At 38.3% G+C, this 23227-nt stretch overlaps 1 protein-coding gene across 4 annotated transcripts in view; it reads right to left on the bottom strand.

The window, feature by feature from the left end:
* Positions 1-23227, bottom strand: part of LOC139408249 (ciliary neurotrophic factor receptor subunit alpha-like) — a 447111-nt gene that overhangs the window by 292470 nt on the left and 131414 nt on the right. The gene's annotated exons all lie outside the window — the stretch shown is intronic.

The raw sequence follows: 23227 nt of genomic DNA, 5'->3' as shown, positions 1-23227 counted from the left end.
TGAAGACACAGCGCTTACATAAAGACACAGCGCTTACATGAAGACACAGCGCTTACATAGACACAGCTCTTACATAAAGACACAGCCCTCGCATAAAGACACAGCTCTCACATAAACAAAGAGCTCTCAAGTGAAGAAACAGCTCTCACATGAAGACACAGCTCTTACATAAAGACACAGCTCTCACATAAAGACACAGCTCTCACATAAAGACACAGCTCTCACATAAAGACACAGCTCCTTTATGAAGACACAGCTTTCACATGAAGACACAGCTCTCACAAAAAGACACTGCACTCTCATGAAGACACAGCTCTCACATGAAGACACAGCGCTTATATAAAGACACAGCGCTTACATGAAGACACAGCGCTTACATAGACTCAGCTCTTACATGAAGACACAGCTCCCACATGAAGACAAAGCTCTTATATAAAGACACTGCTCTCACATAAAGACACAGCTCTTACATGAAGACACAGCTCCCACATGAAGACACAGCTCTTATATAAAGACAGCTCTTACATAAAGTTACAGCTCTCAGATGAGGACATAGCTCTTTCATTAAGACACACCTCTTTTATGAAGACACAGTTCTTACATAAAGACACAGCTCTTACACAAAGACACAGCTCTCACATGAAGACACAGCTCTTACATGAAGACACAGTTCTCACATGAAGACACAGCGCTTACAAAAAGACACAGCTCTTACATAAAGACACAGCTCTTACATAAAGACACAGCTCCTTTATGAAGACACAGCTTTCACATAAAGACACAGCGCATACATGAAGACACAGCTCTTACATAAAGACACAGCTCTTACACAAAGACACAGCTCTCACATGAAGACACAGCTCTCACATGAAGACACAGCTCTCACATGAAGACACAGCTCTTACATAAAGACACAGCTCTTACATAAAGACACAGCTCCTTTATGAAGACACAGCTTTCACATAAAGACACAGCGCATACATGAAGACACAGCTCTTACATAAAGACACAGCTCTCAAATAAAGACACAGCTCTCACATGAAGACACAGCTCTTACAAAAAGACACAGCTCTCTTATATGAAGACACAGCCTCTCATAAAGACACAGCTCTCACATAAAGACACAGCTCTCAGATGAAGACACAACTCTCTCATAAAGACACAGCTCTCTCATAAAGACACAGCTCTCACATGAAGACACAGCTCTTACATAAAGACCCAGCTCTCTCATAAAGACACAGCTCTCACATAAAGACACAGCTCTCACATAAAGACACAGCTCTCACATAAATACACGGCGCTTACATAAAGACACAGCTCTTTCATACCTTAAGGGAACATTTCGGCATTTCGTGTATGATCAGTGAGAAAGTCCATATTGCAAATGTACGGTCCCTTACTAGACGTCCGAAATCGTTTGTAAAATTCGCGGTCGGCGTCGGGCCGTGCGGTAGGGCCAGACCTACCGGGAAGTCATCAAATTAACTTTGTCGGACATTCGGTTTCCGTTTTATAAAATAAACAAGTTTTTGACCGTTTTTCCGCTGTCCCGGAATTTCCCACAAGAGGGCATACGGAATCATATGGCAATTTGGCAAAACATCACGAATCACGACGGGGCCTTATCTCGAAAACGGAAAATATTTCGAAGCCGAAACTTGGTGAGCGTAGGTTTGGCATAATGGGCAGTTGGCCCCGAACAAGATGGCGTCTAGGCCTCGACGGTTTTTGAGTTATGGCCGTTTTTCTGGGATTAAAGGTCCTAAATGGAAATAGAGAAATTATTTTTCCACTTCAGGTCAAAGTCAAGGAGCCTCCGGTGTCAATAAAAAAAGAACCAGCCATTTATCTATCGTCATTTAAGAGAAACGGAACAATGACAACTTGGCAATGGTCACAAATAGGCGTTTTTTTTTTTCAACGGTTACAGATCCAGTTGCAGGGTGTTCATACGAATCTTTTTAAAGTGTGCTGCGGAGCTCTGCGAGATTTCTGTGATTTTCTATGATTTTCTGAAATAACACACACATACTAAACCCTCCGTAAATAACTCAGTTGTTAACGTAAAGACTTAAAACTCAGGATTCTGTAACAGCATACCCCAATGAGGATATGTGGTGATTTATAGCTTCCTGTGCCAACCGGAAGTGCCATAATTGGTGTCTCAGGGGCTGTTTCAAAGGGTTAAAAAAGTCTGATCTGTCCAAAACTTCATATATGTGATTAGGCAACCCCCATGAACTGTAAATCAGTCATTTTTCCCCAAAAAATTCAAAGGAAAAAAAAATCACACTAAAACACAACTTGAATGGAGGGACGTATTGGGGTGCGTAGAGACAGACAGTGGCTGCAATAGTTAGCTTTGTTCGAGCTAAAAAAGAACCGTCAGACCTAGAGTTCCGAAACTTTAGAAACCTGTTCTAGACCTCCGGTCGATGGTGCGTGGTGAGTTACGTGGCTCTAGACGGTTCTCGGACCGAGAAACAGCCTCGTACATTTGCAATACCTTCAATTCATTTTGACCATTACGAAAATGACGACGTTTAGAAAAGTCTCAGAGACGCAAGGCTAGGTGCATTGAAACCGGCTCGGCCCATAGAGACAGACCCCAACGTTTCTGTCCGATAGCTCGTTCAAGGACCCCGTAGCAAGGCATGGAAAAAAGTGGATTTTCAGCACCAATTAGGGTTTTTCTCGGACACCAAATGACCTATCGAGCCGAAACTCGGGATTCGGGGTCGCCTCACATAGGACTTCACATAATGTCCGAACTGGACCCGCAGCTAGAACGTAACTATGTGTTTTACCTTTTTATTATGTTTTAAACTAAAGGCGCTGTGAATTATGGGACTGCTCTGACATATGTGATAGTTGGCTTCTAAATGAGTAGTAAAAAGTGGGTTTGGTGTCATAATGACATCTAATTGACTGATGGACACTGACTTGCTAGTTGACTTTTGTGCATTTGCAATATGTTTAAACGGAGAGGGACCATCACCAAAATGGCATTCTGAAATCAACACAAAAAATGGCATCACCATAGTCTCCAGACTGTGCTGAGTTCAACGAGCTATCCCGCTTGACCGTAGCTCGCTCGGTCTAAGCGCAACGACCATTAGAAAAGTAGGCCCAAAATGAAGCCTGCCCCACAATGTCATTTGCTTTTGAGTGACAGTGAGAGAACCGTTAGGGTGAGAAGAAAAATTCCACCACATGAATGTTCCTAAGGTCCTCCCGATCTGTACAAGCCTAACCTTGACCGTGTGGCATTAACCCTTAAGAGTAAAACAGTGTTTTTTGATCTCACAGATTACAGTGTCATCTCTCCCCATAGGAATACATTGCCTGCACCCCTAATTTCAACCTGAAGTCTATATGGGTTATGAATGCCGTATGAACCTGTCTTCGGTACCAGTCCATCAGTTCACTATGAGGTCTACCTGTGTTGATTCTGAGCTTCCTGGACCAACCGGAAGTGGTTAAAATGCCCCTAAAAGTGTTTACCCATACCCTGCCTGCAGTTTGACAGACATAGTGCATTCAACCCTGTGTAAATCAGTCAGTTCTTAACGTAAGGACTTAAAACTCAGGATTCTGTAACAGCATACCCCAATGGGGATATGTGTTGATTTATAGCTTCCTGTGCCAACCGGAAGTGCCATAACTGGTGTCTCAGGGGCTGTTTCGAGGGGTTAAAAAAGTCTGATCTTTCCAAAACTTCATATGTGTGATTAGGCAACCCCCATGAACTGTAAATCAGTCATTTTTCCCAAAAAAAATCAAAGGAAAAAAAAATCACACTAAAACACACCTTGGATGGAGGGACGTATTGGGGTGCGTAGAGACAGACAGTGGCTGCAATAGTTAGCTTTGTTGGAGCTAAAAAAGAACCGTCAGACCTAGAGTTCCGAAACTTTAGAAACCTGTTCTAGACCTCCGGTTGATGGTGCGTGGTGAGTTACGTGGCTCTAGACGGTTCTCGGACCGAGAAACAGCCTCGTACATTTGCAATACCTTCAATTCATTTTGACCATTACGAAAATGACGACGTTTAGAAAAGTCTCAGAGACGCAAGGCTAGGTGCATTGAAACCGGCTCGGCCCATAGAGACGGACTCCGACGTGTCTGTCCGATAGCTCGTTCAAGGACCCCGTAGCAAGGCATGGAAAAAAGTGGATTTTCAGCACCAATTAGGGTTTTTCTCGGACACCAAATGACCTATCGAGCCGAAACTCGGGATTCGGGGTCGCCTCACATAGGCCTTCACATAATGTCCGAACTGGACCCGCAGCTAGAACGTAACTATGTGTTTTACCTTTTTATTATGTTTTAAACCGAAGGCGCTGTGAATTATGGGACTGCTCTGACATATGTGATAGTTGGCTACTAAATGAGTAGGAAAAAGTGGGTTTGGTGTCAATTGATATCCATTTGGTGTCATAATGACATCTAATTGACTGATGGACACTGACTTGCTAGTTGACTTTTGTACATTTGCAATATGTTTAAACGGAGAGGGACCATCACCAAAATGGCATTCTGAAATCAACACAAAAAATGGCATCACCATAGTCTCCAGACTGTGCCGAGTTCAAGGAGACGCCCCGCTTGACCGTAGCTCGTTCTGAGTGCAGCAAACTTGAAAAAAAGAAGGCCCAAAATGAAGCCTGCACCACAATGTCATTTGATTTTGGGTGGCAGTGAGAGAACCGTTAGGGTGAGAAGCACAATTCCACCACATGAATGTTCCTAAGGTCCTCCCGATCTGAACAAGCCTAACCTTGACCGTGTGGCATTAACCCTTCACAGTAAAACAGGGTTTTTTGATCTCACAGATTACAGTGACATCTCTCCCCATAGGAATACATTGCCTGCACCACAAAATTCAACCTGAAGCCTATATGGGTTATGAATGCCGTATGAACCTGTCTTCGGTACCAGTCCATCAGGCCACTATGAGATCTACCTGTGTCGAATCTAAGCTTCCTGGAGCAACCGGAAGTGGTTAAAATGCCCCTAAAAGTGTTTACCCATACACTGCCTGCAGTTTGATAGACATAGTGCATTCAACCCTGTGTAGATCAGTCAATTCTTAACGTAAAGACTTAAAACTCGGGATTCTGTAAGTGGCTATGTAAATCAAGACATGTGTTTACTTATAGCTTCCTGTGCCAACCGGAAGTGCCTTTAATTGGGTCACACTCTCTGTTTCGAAGGGTTAAAAAAGTCACATCTCTCCAAAACTTCATATGTGTGACTAGGTAACCCTTCTGAACTGTAAATCAGTCATTAATCCCAACAGATGTCAAAGAAAAGCTCCCTCACACACACACAGGAAGGATGGAGTGATAAAGTGCGGTGCTTAAAGACACAGAGAGCAGGAAATGGCATTACCATAATCCCTACGCCGTACCGAGTTCAGCGAGATATCCCGCTTGACCGTAGCTCGCTCGGTCTAGGCGCAGCGAGCATTAGAATAGTAGGCCCAAAATGAAGCCTGCACCACAATGTCATTTGCTTTTGGGTGACAGTGAGAGAACCGTTAGAGTGAGAAGAAAAATTGCACCACATGAATGTTCCTAAGGTCCTCCCGATCTGAACAAGCCTAACCTTGACCGTGTGGCATTAACCCTTAACAGTAAAACAGTGTTTTTTGATCTCACAGATTACAGTGTCATCTCTCCCCATAGGAATACATTGCCTGCACCCCTAATTTCAACCTGAGGCCTATGTGGGTTATGAATGCCGTATGAACCTGTCTTCGGTACCAGTCCATCAGGCCACTATGAGGTCTACCTGTGTTGATTCTAAGCTTCCTGGACCAACCGGAAGTGGTTAAAATGCCCCTAAAAGTGTTTACCCATACACTGCATGCAGTTTGATAGACATAGTGCATTCAACCCTGTGTAGATCAGTCAATTCTTAACGTAAGGACTTAAAACTCAGGATTCTGTAACAGCATACCCCAATGAGGATATGTGTTGATTTATAACTTCCTGTGCCAACCGGAAGTGCCATAATTGGTGTCTTAGGGGCTGTTTCGAAGGGTTAAAAAAGTCTGATCTTTCCAAAACTTCATATGTGTGATTAGGCAACCCCCATGAACTGTAAATCAGTCATTTTTCCCAAAAAAATTCAAAGGAAAAAAAAATCACACTAAAACACAACTTGGAAGGAGGGACGTATTGGGGTGCGTAGAGACAGACAGTGGCTCCAATAGTTAGCTTTGTTGGAGCTAAAAAAGAACCGTCGGACCTAGAGTTCCGAAACTTTAGAAACCTGTTCTAGACCTCCCGTAGATGGTGCGTGGTGAGTTACGTGGCTCTAGAAGGTTCTCGGACCGAGAAACAGCCTCGTACATTTGAAATAACTTCAATTCATTTTTGCATCACGAAAATGACGACATTTAGAAATGTCCCAGAGTCGCAAGACTAGGTGCATTGCAAACGTCTCGGCCCATATAGACAGACCCCAACGTTTCTGTCCAATAGCTCATTCAAGGACCCCGTAGCAAGTCATGGAAAATAGTGGATTTTCAGCACCAATTAGGGTTTTTCTCGGACACCAAATGACCTATCGAGCCGAAACTTGGGATTCGGGGTCGCCTCAGCTAGGCCAACACATAACATAAGAAATGGACCCGCAGCTAGAACGTAACTACGTGTTTTATGGTTTTTTTGTGGTTTGAACCGAAGGGGTTGTGAATTTTGGGCCAGCTCTGAAGTATGTAATAGTTGGCTACTAAACGAGTTGGAAAAAGTGGGTTTGGTGTCAGTTTGTATCAGTTTGGTGGTCAGAATGATATCTAATTGACTGATGGACTCTTGTCCACTTGACTCTTGTACATTTGCAATATGATCCTATAGTGAAAAAACATCACCAAAAGCGACATTCTGAAATCAACCCAAACGAGCGATTGAGATGACCCAGAATCACTGCAAAGCCATCCCGAGTTCATCGGGCCAGTCAATTTCACATTCCTGCAAGATTTTTATAGCATGACAAATTCGTGATGGTACCTGCCCTTTAAAACATATTGCAAATGCACAGTGACTTTGAAAAAGTAAGAAACAAAAAAAAATACATCTAAAAAATTTTGAGCATGACAAATTCGTGATGGTACCTGCCCATTGAAACATATTGCAAATGCACAGTGACTTTGAAAAAGTAAGGAAACATAAACAAAAAAAATCCAAAATTTTTATTTTTGGGTGACCAGTTGCACGTGCATTTGCAATATGATTCTATAGTGAAAAAACATATTGCAAATGCACAGTGACTTTGAAAAAGTAAGGAAACATAAACAAAAAAAAGCTCAATTTTTTTTGGGGGGATGACCAGTTGCATGTGCATTTGCAATATGATTCTATAGTGAAAAAACATATTGCAAATGCACAGTGACTTTGAAAAAGTAAGGAAAAATAAACAAAAAAAATCTAATTTTTTGGGGGGGGGATGACCAGTTGCATGTGCATTTGCAATATGATTCTATAGTGAAAAAACATATTGCAAATGCACAGTGACTTTGAAAAAGTAAGGAAAAATAAACAAAAAAAATCTAAATTTTTTTTTGGGGGATGACCAGTTGCACGTGCATTTGCAATATGATTCTATAGTGAAAAAACATATTGCAAATGCACAGTGACTTTGAAAAAGTAAGGAAAAATAAACAAAAAAAATCTAAATTTTTTTTGGGGGGATGACCAGTTGCACGTGCATTTGCAATATGATTCTATAGTGAAAAAACATATTGCAAATGCACAGTGACTTTGAAAAAGTAAGGAAACATAAACAAAAAAAATCTAAAATTTTTTTGGGGGGATGACCAGTTGCATGTGCATTTGCAATATGATTCTATAGTGAAAAAACATATTGCAAATGCACAGTGACTTTGAAAAAGTAAGGAAAAATAAACAAAAAAAATCTAAATTTTTTTTGGGGGGATGACCAGTTGCACGTGCATTTGCAATATGATTCTATAGTGAAAAAACATATTGCAAATGCACAGTGACTTTGAAAAAGTAAGGAAACATAAACAAAAAAAATCTAAAATTTTTTTGGGGGGATGACCAGTTGCATGTGCATTTGCAATATGATTCTATAGTGAAAAAACATATTGCAAATGCACAGTGACTTTGAAAAAGTAAGAAACAAAAAAAAATACATCTAAAAAATTTTGAGCATGACAAATTCGTGATGGTACCTGCCCATTGAAACATATTGCAAATGCACAGTGACTTTGAAAAAGTAAGGAAACATAAACAAAAAAAATCCAAAATTTTTATTTTTGGGTGACCAGTTGCACGTGCATTTGCAATATGATTCTATAGTGAAAAAACATATTGCAAATGCACAGTGACTTTGAAAAAGTAAGGAAACATAAACAAAAAAAATCTAAATTTTTTTGGGGGGGATGACCAGTTGCATGTGCATTTGCAATATGATTCTATAGTGAAAAAACATATTGCAAATGCACAGTGACTTTGAAAAAGTAAGGAAAAATAAACAAAAAAAATCTAATTTTTTTTTGGGGGGATGACCAGTTGCACGTGCATTTGCAATATGATTCTATAGTGAAAAAACATATTGCAAATGCACAGTGACTTTGAAAAAGTAAGGAAACATAAACAAAAAAAATCTAAATTTTTTTGGGGGGGATGACCAGTTGCATGTGCATTTGCAATATGATTCTATAGTGAAAAAACATATTGCAAATGCACAGTGACTTTGAAAAAGTAAGGAAACATAAAAAAAATCTAAATTTTTTGGGGGGGGATGACCAGTTGCATGTGCATTTGCAATATGATTCTATAGTGAAAAAACATATTGCAAATGCACAGTGACTTTGAAAAAGTAAGGAAAAATAAACAAAAAAAATCTAATTTTTTTGGGGGGGGATGACCAGTTGCACGTGCATTTGCAATATGATTCTATAGTGAAAAAACATATTGCAAATGCACAGTGACTTTGAAAAAGTAAGGAAACATAAACAAAAAAAATCTAAATTTTTTTGGGGGGGATGACCAGTTGCATGTGCATTTGCAATATGATTCTATACTGAAAAAACATATTGCAAATGCACAGTGACTTTGAAAAAGTAAGGAAACATAAACAAAAAAAATCCAAAATTGTTATTTTTGGGTGACCAGTTGCACGTGCATTTGCAATATGATTCTATAGTGAAAAAACATATTGCAAATGCACAGTGACTTTGAAAAAGTAAGGAAACATAAACAAAAAAAATCAAAACATTTTTTTTTTGGGTGACCAGTTGCACGTGCATTTGCAATATGATTCTATAGTGAAAAAACATATTGCAAATGCACAGTGACTTTGAAAAAGTAAGGAAACATAAACAAAAAAAATCTAGAATTTTTTTTGGGGGATGACCAGTTGCATGTGCATTTGCAATATGATTCTATAGTGAAAAAACATATTGCAAATGCACAGTGACTTTGAAAAAGTAAGGAAAAATAAACAAAAAAAATCTAAAATTTTTTTTGGGGGATGACCAGTTGCACGTGCATTTGCAATATGATTCTATAGTGAAAAAACATATTGCAAATGCACAGTGACTTTGAAAAAGTAAGGAAAAATAAACAAAAAAAATCTAAAATTTTTTGGGGGGGATGACCAGTTGCATGTGCATTTGCAATATGATTCTATAGTGAAAAAACATATTGCAAATGCACAGTGACTTTGAAAAAGTAAGGAAAAATAAACAAAAAAAATCTAAAATTTTTTGGGGGGGATGACCAGTTGCACGTGCATTTGCAATATGATTCTATAGTGAAAAAACATATTGCAAATGCACAGTGACTTTGAAAAAGTAAGGAAACATAAACAAAAAAAATCTAAAATTTTTTTGGGGGGATGACCAGTTGCATGTGCATTTGCAATATGATTCTATAGTGAAAAAACATATTGCAAATGCACAGTGACTTTGAAAAAGTAAGAAACAAAAAAAAATACATCTAAAAAATTTTGAGCATGACAAATTCGTGATGGTACCTGCCCATTGAAACATATTGCAAATGCACAGTGACTTTGAAAAAGTAAGGAAACATAAACAAAAAAAATCCAAAATTTTTATTTTTGGGTGACCAGTTGCACGTGCATTTGCAATATGATTCTATAGTGAAAAAACATATTGCAAATGCACAGTGACTTTGAAAAAGTAAGGAAACATAAACAAAAAAAATCTAAATTTTTTTGGGGGGGGATGACCAGTTGCATGTGCATTTGCAATATGATTCTATAGTGAAAAAACATATTGCAAATGCACAGTGACTTTGAAAAACTAAGGAAAAATAAACAAAAAAAATCTAATTTTTTTTGGGGGGGATGACCAGTTGCACGTGCATTTGCAATATGATTCTATAGTGAAAAAACATATTGCAAATGCACAGTGACTTTGAAAAAGTAAGGAAACATAAACAAAAAAAATCTAAATTTTTTGGGGGGGGATGACCAGTTGCATGTGCATTTGCAATATGATTCTATACTGAAAAAACATATTGCAAATGCACAGTGACTTTGAAAAAGTAAGGAAACATAAACAAAAAAAATCCAAAATTGTTATTTTTGGGTGACCAGTTGCACGTGCATTTGCAATATGATTCTATAGTGAAAAAACATATTGCAAATGCACAGTGACTTTGAAAAAGTAAGGAAACATAAACAAAAAAAATCAAAACATTTTTTTTTTGGGTGACCAGTTGCACGTGCATTTGCAATATGATTCTATAGTGAAAAAACATATTGCAAATGCACAGTGACTTTGAAAAAGTAAGGAAACATAAACAAAAAAAATCTAAAAATTTTTTTGGGGGATGACCAGTTGCATGTGCATTTGCAATATGATTCTATAGTGAAAAAACATATTGCAAATGCACAGTGACTTTGAAAAAGTAAGGAAAAATAAACAAAAAAAATCTAAATTTTTTTTTGGGGGATGACCAGTTGCACGTGCATTTGCAATATGATTCTATAGTGAAAAAACATATTGCAAATGCACAGTGACTTTGAAAAAGTAAGGAAACATAAACAAAAAAAATCTAAATTTTTTTGGGGGGGATGACCAGTTGCATGTGCATTTGCAATATGATTCTATAGTGAAAAAACATATTGCAAATGCACAGTGACTTTGAAAAAGTAAGGAAACATAAACAAAAAAAATCTAAACATTTTTTTTTGGGGTGAGCAGTTGCACGTGCATTTGCAATATGATTCTATAGTGAAAAAACATCACCAAAAGCGACATTCTGAAATCAACCCAAACGAGCGATTGAGATGACCCAGAATCACTGCAAAGCCATCCCGAGTTCATCGGGCCAGTCAATTTCACATTCCTGCAGGATTTTTATAGCATGACAAATTCGTGATGGTACCTGCCCATTAAAACATATTGCAAATGCACAGTGACTTTGAAAAAGTAAGGAAACATAGAATCAAATTATTTTTTTTTGGGTTACCAGTTGCACATTTCAGATCACCAGTTGCACATTTCAGATCACCAGTTGCACATTTCAGATCACCAGTTGCACGGAGGAAAATCGTTACTTTTGACTTTGACTTTTGACTTCCTATGAAATCATATTCCAAATGGAGAAAAAATATGCCTTATGCACTAGTAAAAAAATAAAATAAATGATAATAAAGTATGACTAAAGTATGTTGATAAAGTTCTTATACATGTGTAATTGACATAAAAATTGAAAGAATTTTGAAAAACGGTCCAGAAAGCACTTTTTTAAGGATGTGTGATATGATTCTATAGTGAAAAAACATATTGCAAATGCACAGTGACTTTGAAAAAGTAAGGAAAAATAAACAAAAAAAATCTAAATTTTTTTTGGGGGGATGACCAGTTGCACGTGCATTTGCAATATGATTCTATAGTGAAAAAACATATTGCAAATGCACAGTGACTTTGAAAAAGTAAGGAAACATAAACAAAAAAAATCTAAATTTTTTTTGGGGGGATGACCAGTTGCATGTGCATTTGCAATATGATTCTATAGTGAAAAAACATATTGCAAATGCACAGTGACTTTGAAAAAGTAAGGAAACATAAAAAAAATCTAATTTTTTTTTGGGGGGATGACCAGTTGCATGTGCATTTGCAATATGATTCTATAGTGAAAAAACATATTGCAAATGCACAGTGACTTTGAAAAAGTAAGGAAAAATAAACAAAAAAAATCTATTTTTTTTTGGGGGGGATGACCAGTTGCACGTGCATTTGCAATATGATTCTATAGTGAAAAAACATATTGCAAATGCACAGTGACTTTGAAAAAGTAAGGAAACATAAACAAAAAAAATCTAAATTTTTTTTGGGGGGATGACCAGTTGCATGTGCATTTGCAATATGATTCTATACTGAAAAAACATATTGCAAATGCACAGTGACTTTGAAAAAGTAAGGAAACATAAACAAAAAAAATCCAAAATTGTTATTTTTGGGTGACCAGTTGCACGTGCATTTGCAATATGATTCTATAGTGAAAAAACATATTGCAAATGCACAGTGACTTTGAAAAAGTAAGGAAACATAAACAAAAAAAATCAAAACATTTTTTTTTTGGGTGACCAGTTGCACGTGCATTTGCAATATGATTCTATAGTGAAAAAACATATTGCAAATGCACAGTGACTTTGAAAAAGTAAGGAAACATAAACAAAAAAAATCTAAATTTTTTTTTGGGGGATGACCAGTTGCATGTGCATTTGCAATATGATTCTATAGTGAAAAAACATATTGCAAATGCACAGTGACTTTGAAAAAGTAAGGAAAAATAAACAAAAAAAATCTAAATTTTTTTTTGGGGGATGACCAGTTGCACGTGCATTTGCAATATGATTCTATAGTGAAAAAACATATTGCAAATGCACAGTGACTTTGAAAAAGTAAGGAAACATAAACAAAAAAAATCTAAATTTTTTTGGGGGGGATGACCAGTTGCATGTGCATTTGCAATATGATTCTATAGTGAAAAAACATATTGCAAATGCACAGTGACTTTGAAAAAGTAAGGAAACATAAACAAAAAAAATCTAAACATTTTTTTTTTGGGTGAGCAGTTGCACGTGCATTTGCAATATGATTCTATAGTGAAAAAACATCACCAAAAGCGACATTCTGAAATCAACCCAAACGAGCGATTGAGATGACCCAGAATCACTGCAAAGCCATCCCGAGTTCATCGGGCCAGTCAATTTCACATTCCTGCAGGATTTTTATAGCATGACAAATTCGTGATGGTACCTGCCCATTAAAACATATTGCAAATGCACAGTGACTTTGAAAAAGTAAGGAAACATAGAATCAAATTATTTTTTTTTGGGTTACCAGTTGCACATTTCAGATCACCAGTTGCACATTTCAGATCACCAGTTGCACATTTCAGATCACCAGTTGCACGGAGGAAAATCGTTACTTTTGACTTTGACTTTTGACTTCCTATGAAATCATATTCCAAATGGAGAAAACATATGCCTTATGCACTAGTAAAAAAATAAAATAAATGATAATAAAGTATGACTAAAGTATGTTGATAAAGTTCTTATACATGTGTAATTGACATAAAAATTGAAAGAATTTTGAAAAACGGTCCAGAAAGCACTTTTTTAAGGATGTGTGAAGTTTTTTACCAAATTTTGACATTTTTGACTTTTGACTTTTGACTTCCTATGAAATCATATTGCAAATGGACAAAACATATGCCTTATGCGCATGTAATTAAAAAAAAAAAAAATTGATATCAAAATTGGACAAAAGTATATTCATACAGTTCTTACACATGTGTAATTGACAAAAAAAGCGAAAGAAATTCGAAAAAAAGGCCCAGAAAGCACTTTTTTAACCAGTTAGAGCTCTAGGGGCGCTATTTCATTTTTGGATAAAAAACGTTCCCGTTTTAAGCGCGATATTTTGTCACGAAAAGATGCTCGACTATGCATATTCTTGACAGTTTTGGAAAGAAAACACTCTGAAGTTTCAGAATCTGCAAAGATTTTGTCTGTAAGTGCCCCAGAACTCATTCTACAGGCGAAACCAAGATGATGCATCACCCAGGAATTAGCAGAATTTCTGAAGCTCTGTTTTCCATTCTCTCCTTATATGGCTGTGATTGCGCAAGGAATGAGCCTACACTTTCTGTCGTTCGCCCAAGGTCTTAGCAGCATTGTGACGTATTTGTAGGCATATCATTGGAAGATTGGCCATAAGAGACTACATTTTCCAGAGGTCCGCCCGGTGTCCTTTGTCTAAATTTGTGCGTAATCTTCAGGTGCAGGCATTTTCTCCTGGGATTCAGGAGAGAAAGCATGTTTCCAAGAACGATGTATCAATGAAGAGATATGTGAAAAACACCTTGAGGATTGATTCTAAACAACGTTTGCCATGTTTTCAGTCGATATTATGGAGTTAATTTGGAAAAAAGTTTGCGTTTTGAGGACTGAATTTATGGATTTTTTTTGGTAGCCAAATGTGATGTATAAAACGGAGCTATTTCTAATACACAAGGAATCTTTTTGGAAAAACTGAGCATCTGCTATCTAACTGAGAGTATCCTCATTGAAAACATCAGAAGTTCTTCAAAGGTAAATGATTTTATTTGAAGGCTTTTATGTTTTTGTTAATGTTGCGTGCTGGATGCTAACGCTAATGCTAACGCTAAATGCTAACGCGAAATGCTAACTCTAGCTAGCTACTTTTACACAAATGATTGTTTTCCTATGGTTGAGAAGCATATTTTGAAAATCTGAGATGACAGTGTTGTTTACAAAAGGCTAAGCTTGAGAGATGGCATATTTATTTCATTTCATTTGCGATTTTCATAAATAGTTAACGTTGTGTTATGCTAATGAGCTTGCTGATAGATTTACACAATCCTGGATACAGGGGTTTTTTCATAGCTAAACGTGACGCAAAAAACGGAGCGATTTGTCCTAAACAAATAATCTTTCAGGAAAAACTGAACATTTGCTATCTGAGAGTCTCCTCAATGAAAACATCTGAAGTTCTTCAAAGGTAAATGATTTTTTTGAATGCTTTTCTGTTTTTTTGTGTAAATGTTGCCAGCTGAATGCTAATGCTAAATGCTACGTTAGCCATCAATACTGTTACACAAATGATTGTTTTGCAATGGTTGAGAAGCATATTTTGAAAATCTGAGATGACAGTGTTGTTAACAAAAGGCTAAGCTTGAGAGCTAGCATATTTATTTCATTTCATTTGCGATTTTCATGAATAGTTAACGTTGCGTTATGGTAATGAGCTTGAGTCTGTATTCACGAACCCGGATCCGGGATGGGGAGATCAGAAAGGTTAAGGGGTAAAAAGTTTTTGAAAAAAATATCATTTTTTCAAAATTTTTCTTTTGGATGTTGACTTGGGTTGCATTTCCAATATGAAAAACCCAGGTGGAGCGCACTCGCCCCCTGTTGGATTTTTGAGGTGTTACAATTGGCAATTGCCATATGGCATTTGCCATATACTTTGCACGAATCAACGCCGCTTTGGGTGGTATTGGACATCGTGTACATGGTTTGTCCAATGCCAATATTTTGACATTCATTTTTGTACAAATCAGGGGGGTATTCCCTTACATAAAGACACAGCTCTTACATGAATTCACAGCTCTTTCATAAAGACACAGCGCTTACATGAAGACATAGCACTTACATGAAGACACAGCGCTAACATAGACACAGCGCTTACATGAAGACACAGCGCTTACATAGACACAGCTCTTTCATAAAGACACAGCTCTTTCATAAAGACACAGCTCTTACTTAAAGACAACTATTTCCTAGTTCTTTCTTTAATCAGTTCATCCTTTGAAGCTTTGAAAGAACGAGTAACAACCTTCTATCTGAAGGTCGAAGTATCAATCAGTTGCTTTTCGAACTGGTGGGAGGTTGTACAACATTAAATAACCACTTTATTTTCCATTTGAACTTTCTTTATTGTATATTTAGATGACATTTAGTAAAAGCAAAATGAATTGCTTGTCCCCAGTGAATAGACACAAAACAGAAAGAGAATATAAACACATGTAAGAATAATAGAGCTGTGTGTCTTTAAGTGATGTTCAACCATGACTCCTAGTTTTCCATTACAATGAGTTATAGACTGCTGAGATGTCCACACCATACATACAGAACTGTAGGAAAAACACAACCATAGCTGGATTGACTGTGGAACTGGTCTTACACTGAGTGTACAAAACATTAAGAACACCTTCCTAATACTGAGTTGCACCCACTTTTGTCCTCAGGGGAGCCGCAATTCATCAGGTCATAGACTGTACAAGGTGTCGAAAGCGTTCCACAGGGATGCTGGCCCATGTTGACTCCAATGCTTCCCACAGTTGTGTCAAGTTGGCTGGATATCCTTTAGGTGGTGAACCATTCTTGACACACAGGAAACTGTTGAGTGTGTAAATCCCAGCAGTGTTACAGTTCTTGACACAATCTAACCGATGCGCCTGGCACCTACTACCATACCCCATTCAAAGGCACTTAAATATTTTGTCTTGCCCTTCATTCTCTGGCACACATACACAATCCATGTCTCAATTGTCTCAAGACTTAAACATTCTTATTTAACCTGTCTCCTCCCCTTCATCTACACTGATTGAAGTGGATTGAATAAGGGATCACCTGGATTCACCTGGTCAGTCTATGTCATGGAAAGAGCAGGTGTTCCTAATGTTTTGTCCACTCAGTGTCTATACAACTATGTAAAATGTTGTTTTTGATGTTGAGACGGCTGCAGTGGACCCTTAAAGGAGTTGTCCCTCGATGTAACAGCTCTGAAGTTCTTCAATCATTTCTCTCTTCTTCTTCTCTTTAGGTTGGAACACTGGCATCCCTTTCCTTGCAGGATTCAGTGACACTCAATATGTATTGTTTGTTGTTGTTTGGTTTTAATCCTCCATTACCACATTTTCCCATTATTTGATAAATGAAAAACCTTTGGTTCAGGTGTTCAGGCTATTCGTCATGTCAGGGGAAGTGGTGACGGTATGAGAGCAGCAGCCTGAGAGCAGAGTGTTGAAACTACACGTTGTTTCCTTCTCACAGACAGGTGTAGAACTGGTCATTTCCAGTGTAATAGTGTTTCCCTAAAGGAGATTTGTTTTCTCCATAATGGGTTGAAGTGCCTCCATCTACTAATGCTGACCATGTGGTCCACATCAGCAGTGATCCTCAGTATTGTTAGCTTGTTGTTGTGTCATTTATTACATCATGTTTTAATCAATAATATCACACTTCCTGTGTTTCTACCTCTTCTTTCTGATTGGCTGTCTGGTGCTTCTCTCTGATTGGTGTGTTTCAGGTGGAGTTGTCAGACAGTACGGCCCACACCATAACGGATGGTGCTTCTTGTCGGACAACAAAACAACACTAAGCAGTTTAAAGGCCCAGTGCAGTCAAAAACATGATTTCCTGAGTTTTATATATATTTCCACGCTGTGAAATTGTGAAAATTAGGATAATTCCCTTTCAGTATAAGACCTGTTTGAAAAAGCCGCCTGAAAGTTCAACCTGTTTTGTTGGGATGGAGTTTTGGCCTTCCACGGTATTGTATTTATTATAGATCCACATTATCGGGTGCCTTCATTTTGTCAGACCCCAGGGAGAGTAGCTACTTCCTCGGGAATCCATAATAAATACAATGCAAATATTATTCTGGAGTTCAGCAAAATTAAGGCAGAAATACAATTTAAAAACATTACAATATATTCACAGACTGTGCCCCCTCAGGCCCTTACTCCACCACTACCACATATCTACAGTACTAAATCCACGTGTCTGTACCTTTGTGTGTCTCTTCACAGTCACCGTTGTTCCATAAGGTGTATTTTTATCTGTTTCTGAAATCAAATTGTACTGCTTGCGTCAGTTACTTGATGTGGAATAGAGTTCCATGTAGTCATGGCTCTATGTAGTACTGTGGAATAGAGTTCCATGGAGTCATGGCTCTATGTAGTACTGTGGAATAGAGTTCCATGTAGTCATGGCACTATTTAGTACTGTGGAATAGAGTTCCATGTAGTCATGTCTCTATGTAGTTCTGTGGAATAGAGTTCCATGTAGTCATGTCTCTATGTAGTTCTGTGGAATATAGTTCCATGTAGTCATGTCTCTATGTAGTACTGTGGAATAGAGTTCCATGTGGTCATGGCTCTATGTAGTACTGTGGAATAGAGTTCCATGTAGTCATGGCTCTATGTTGTACTGTGGAATAGAGTTCCATGTAGTCATGTCTCTATGTAGTACTCTGGAATAGAGTTCCATGTGGTCATGGCTCTATGTAGTACTGTGGAATAGAGTTCCATGTAGTCATGTCTCTATGTAGTTCTGTGGAATATAGTTCCATGTAGTCATGTCTCTATGTAGTACTGTGGAATAGAGTTCCATGTGGTCATGGCTCTATGTAGTACTGTGGAATAGAGTTCCATGTAGTCATGGCTCTATGTAGTACTGTGGAATAGAGTTCCATGTGGTCATGGCTCTATGTAGTACTGTGGAATAGAGTTCCATGTAGTCATGAATCTATGTAGTACTGTGGAATAGAGTTCCATGTAGTCATGGCTCTATGTAGTACTGTGGAATAGAGTTCCACGTAGTCATGAATCTATGTAGTACTGTGGAATAGAGTTCCATGTAGTCATGGCTCTATGTAGTACTGTGGAATAGAGTTCCATGTAGTGATGGCTCTATGTAGTACTGTGGAATAGAGTTCCATGTAGTCATGGCTCTATATAGTACTGTGGAATAGAGTTCCATGTAGTCATGGCTCTATGTAGTACTGTGGAATAGAGTTCCATGTGGTCATGGCTCTATGTAGTACTGTGGAATAGAGTTCCATGTAGTCATGGCACTATTTAGTACTGTGGAATAGAGTTCCATGTAGTCATGTCTCTATGTAGTTCTGTGGAATAGAGTTCCATGTAGTCATGTCTCTATGTAGTTCTGTGGAATATAGTTCCATGTAGTCATGTCTCTATGTAGTACTGTGGAATAGAGTTCCATGTGGTCATGGCTCTATGTAGTACTGTGGAATAGAGTTCCATGTAGTCATGGCTCTATGTTGTACTGTGGAATAGAGTTCCATGTAGTCATGTCTCTATGTAGTACTCTGGAATAGAGTTCCATGTGGTCATGGCTCTATGTAGTACTGTGGAATAGAGTTACATGTAGTCATGTCTCTATGTAGTTCTGTGGAATATAGTTCCATGTAGTCATGGCTCTATGTAGTACTGTGGAATAGAGTTCCATGTGGTCATGGCTCTATGTAGTACTGTGGAATAGAGTTCCATGTAGTCATGGCTCTATGTAGTACTGTGGAATAGAGTTCCACGTAGTCATGAATCTATGTAGTACTGTGGAATAGAGTTCCATGTAGTCATGGCTCTATGTAGTACTGTGGAATAGAGTTCCATGTAGTGATGGCTCTATGTAGTACTGTGGAATAGAGTTCCATGTGGTCATGGCTCTATATAGTACTGTGGAATAGAGTTCCATGTAGTCATGGCTCTATGTAGTACTGTGGAATAGAGTTCCATGTGGTCATGGCTCTATGTAGTACTGTGGAATAGAGTTCCATGTAGTCATGGCTCTATGTAGTACTGTGGAATAGAGTTCAATGTAGCCATGAATCTATGTAGTACTGTGGAATAGAGCTCCATGTAGTCATGACTCTATGTAGTACTGTGGAATAGAGTTCCATGTAGTCATGGCTCTATGTAGTACTGTGGAATAGAGTTCAATGTAGCCATGAATCTATGTAGTACTGTGGAATAGAGTTCCATGTAGTCATGGCTCTATGTAGTACTGTGGAATAGAGTTCCATGTAGTCATGGCTCTATGTAGTACTGTGGAATAGAGTTCCATGTGGTCATGGCTCTATGTAGTACTGTGGAATAGAGTTCCATGTAGTCATGGCACTATTTAGTACTGTGGAATAGAGTTCCATGTAGTCATGTCTCTATGTAGTTCTGTGGAATATAGTTCCATGTAGTCATGTCTCTATGTAGTACTGTGGAATAGAGTTCCATGTGGTCATGGCTCTATGTAGTACTGTGGAATAGAGTTCCATGTAGTCATGGCTCTATGTTGTACTGTGGAATAGAGTTCCATGTAGTCATGTCTCTATGTAGTACTCTGGAATAGAGTTCCATGTAGTCATGGCTCTATGTAGTACTGTGGAATAGAGTTCCATGTGGTCATGGCTCTATGTAGTACTGTGGAATAGAGTTCCATGTAGTCATGGCTCTATGTTGTACTGTGGAATAGAGTTCCATGTAGTCATGTCTCTATGTAGTTCTGTGGAATATAGTTCCATGTAGTCATGTCTCTATGTAGTACTGTGGAATAGAGTTCCATGTGGTCATGGCTCTATGTAGTACTGTGGAATAGAGTTCCATGTAGTCATGGCTCTATGTAGTACTGTGGAATAGAGTTCCATGTGGTCATGGCTCTATGTAGTACTGTGGAATAGAGTTCCATGTAGTCATGGCTCTATGTAGTACTGTGGAATAGAGTTCCATGTAGTCATGGCTCTATGTAGTACTGTGGAATGGAGTTCCATGTGGTCATGGCTCTATGTAGTACTGTGGAATAGAGTTCCATGTAGTCATGGCTCTATGTAGTACTGTGGAATAGAGTTCCATGTAGTCATGAATCTATGTAGTACTGTGGAATAGAGTTCCATGTAGTCATGGCTCTATGTAGTACTGTGGAATAGAGTTCCACGTAGTCATGAATCTATGTAGTACTGTGGAATAGAGTTCCATGTAGTCATGACTCTATGTAGTACTGTGGAATAGAGTTCCATGTAGTCATGGCTCTATGTAGTACTGTGGAATAGAGTTCAATGTAGCCATGAATCTATGTAGTACTGTGGAATAGAGTTCCATGTAGTCATGGCTCTATGTAGTACTGTGGAATAGAGTTCCATTTAGTCATGGCTCTATGTAGTACTGTGGAATAGAGTTCCATGTAGTCATGTCTCTATGTAGTACTGTGGAATAGAGTTCCATGTGGTCATGGCTCTATGTAGTACTGTGGAATAGAGTTCCATGTAGTCATGGCTCTATGTAGTACTGTGGAATAGAGTTCCATGTGGTCATGGCTCTATGTAGTACTGTGGAATAGAGTTCCATGTAGTCATGGCTCTATGTAGTACTGTGGAATAGAGTTCCATGTAGTCATGGCTCTATGTAGTACTGTGGAATGGAGTTCCATGTGGTCATGGCTCTATGTAGTACTGTGGAATAGAGTTCCATGTAGTCATAGCTCTATGTAGTACTGTGGAATAGAGTTCCATGTAGTCATGAATCTATGTAGTACTGTGGAATAGAGTTCCATGTAGTCATGGCTCTATGTAGTACTGTGGAATAGAGTTCCATGTAGTCATGAATCTATGTAGTACTGTGGAATAGAGTTCCATGTAGTCATGACTCTATGTAGTACTGTGGAATAGAGTTCCATGTAGTCATGGCTCTATGTAGTACTGTGGAATAGAGTTCAATGTAGCCATGAATCTATGTAGTACTGTGGAATAGAGTTCCATGTAGTCATGGCTCCATGTAGTACTGTGGAATAGAGTTCCATTTAGTCATGGCTCTATGTAGTACTGTGGAATAGAGTTCCATGTAGTCATGTCTCTATGTAGTACTGTGGAATAGAGTTCCATGTGGTCATGGCTCTATGTAGTACTGTGGAATAGAGTTATATGTAGCCATGGCTCTATGTAGTACTGTGGAATAGAGTTCCATGTGGTCATGGCTCTATGTAGTACTGTGGAATAGTACTGTGGAATAGAGTTCCATTTGGTCATAGCTCTATGTAGTACTGTGGTATGTATGGGTGTCTGAGCTGTGTGTTAGTAGTTTAAACAGACCTCTTGTGGCATGTCTTCTGGGGTATGCATGGGTGTCTGAGCTGTGTGCCAGTAATTTAGACAGGCAGCTCGGTGCATTCAAAACGTCAATACCTCTCAGAAATACAAGTAGTGATGAAGTCATTCTCTCCTCCACTTTGAGCCAAGAGAGACCTGCATATTATTAATGTTAGCTCTCTGTGTACATCCAAGGGCCAGCCGTGCTGCCCTGTTCTGAGCCAATTGAAATTTGGCTCAGAAGTCCTTTTTTTTGTGGCACCTGACCACACGACTGAACAGTAGTCAAGGTGCGACAAAACTAGGGCCTGTAGAGGCTTTACTATTCTTGGGAAGCGGAATGACTTTAGCTTCCCTCCAGGCCTGGGGGCACACACTTTCTAGTAGGCTTAAATTGAAGATATGGCAAATAGGAGTGGCAATATAGTCTGCCATTATCCTCAGTTATTTTCCATCCAAGTTGTCAGACCCAGGTGGCTTGTCATTGTTGATAGACAATAATAACTTTCTCACCTCTTCCACACTCACTTTACGGAATTCAACATTACAATTCTTGTCTTTCATAATTGGGTCAGATATTATTGGATGTGTTTGATGCTGACATGTAATTTCTAAATACGCTATTCTTGCCAATGAAAAAAATTATTAAAGTAGTTGGCAATATCAGTCAGTCTAGTGATGAATGAGCCATCTGATTCAATGAATGATGGAGCAGAGTTTGCCTTTTTTCCCAAAATGTTAAAAGCTTTTAAAGATTATTCTTTATATTATACATTTTTGTTTTCATAATGAAGTTTCTTCTTCTTTTTATTCAGTTTGTTCCCTTGATTTCTCAATATGAAATACGTGTGTCAATGGGTTGTGCAGCCAGACTTGTTTGCCTTTCCTTTTGCCTCGTCCCTCTCAACCATTCCTCATAAATCCACGGGGATTTAACCGTTTTTACAGTCATTTTCTTAATGAGCTTATTAGTAACTGGAATAATCAATTTCATAAATGTGTCAAGTGCAGCGTCTGGTTGCTCCTCATTACACACCACAGACCAGCAACTATTCTTTACATCAACAACATATGAATCACTATGAAACTTCTTGTATGACCTCTTATACCCTGTATTAGATGTGGCTACTATATTGTAATCACTACATCCTATGGATCTGGATACTGCTTGAAAGCAAATATCTGCAGTGTTAGTAAAGATGTGATCAATACATGTTGATGATTTCATTCCTGTGCTGTTTGTAACTACCCTGGTAGGTAGACTGATAACCTGTACCAGGTTGCAGGCTCTGGTTACAGTTTAATGTT

Source organism: Oncorhynchus clarkii, chromosome 5 (assembly GCF_045791955.1).
Source record: "Oncorhynchus clarkii lewisi isolate Uvic-CL-2024 chromosome 5, UVic_Ocla_1.0, whole genome shotgun sequence".
NCBI lineage: Eukaryota > Metazoa > Chordata > Actinopteri > Salmoniformes > Salmonidae > Oncorhynchus > Oncorhynchus clarkii.
Note: the sequence above shows the minus strand (reverse complement) of the source record. Positions and strands in the feature narration are given on the sequence as shown.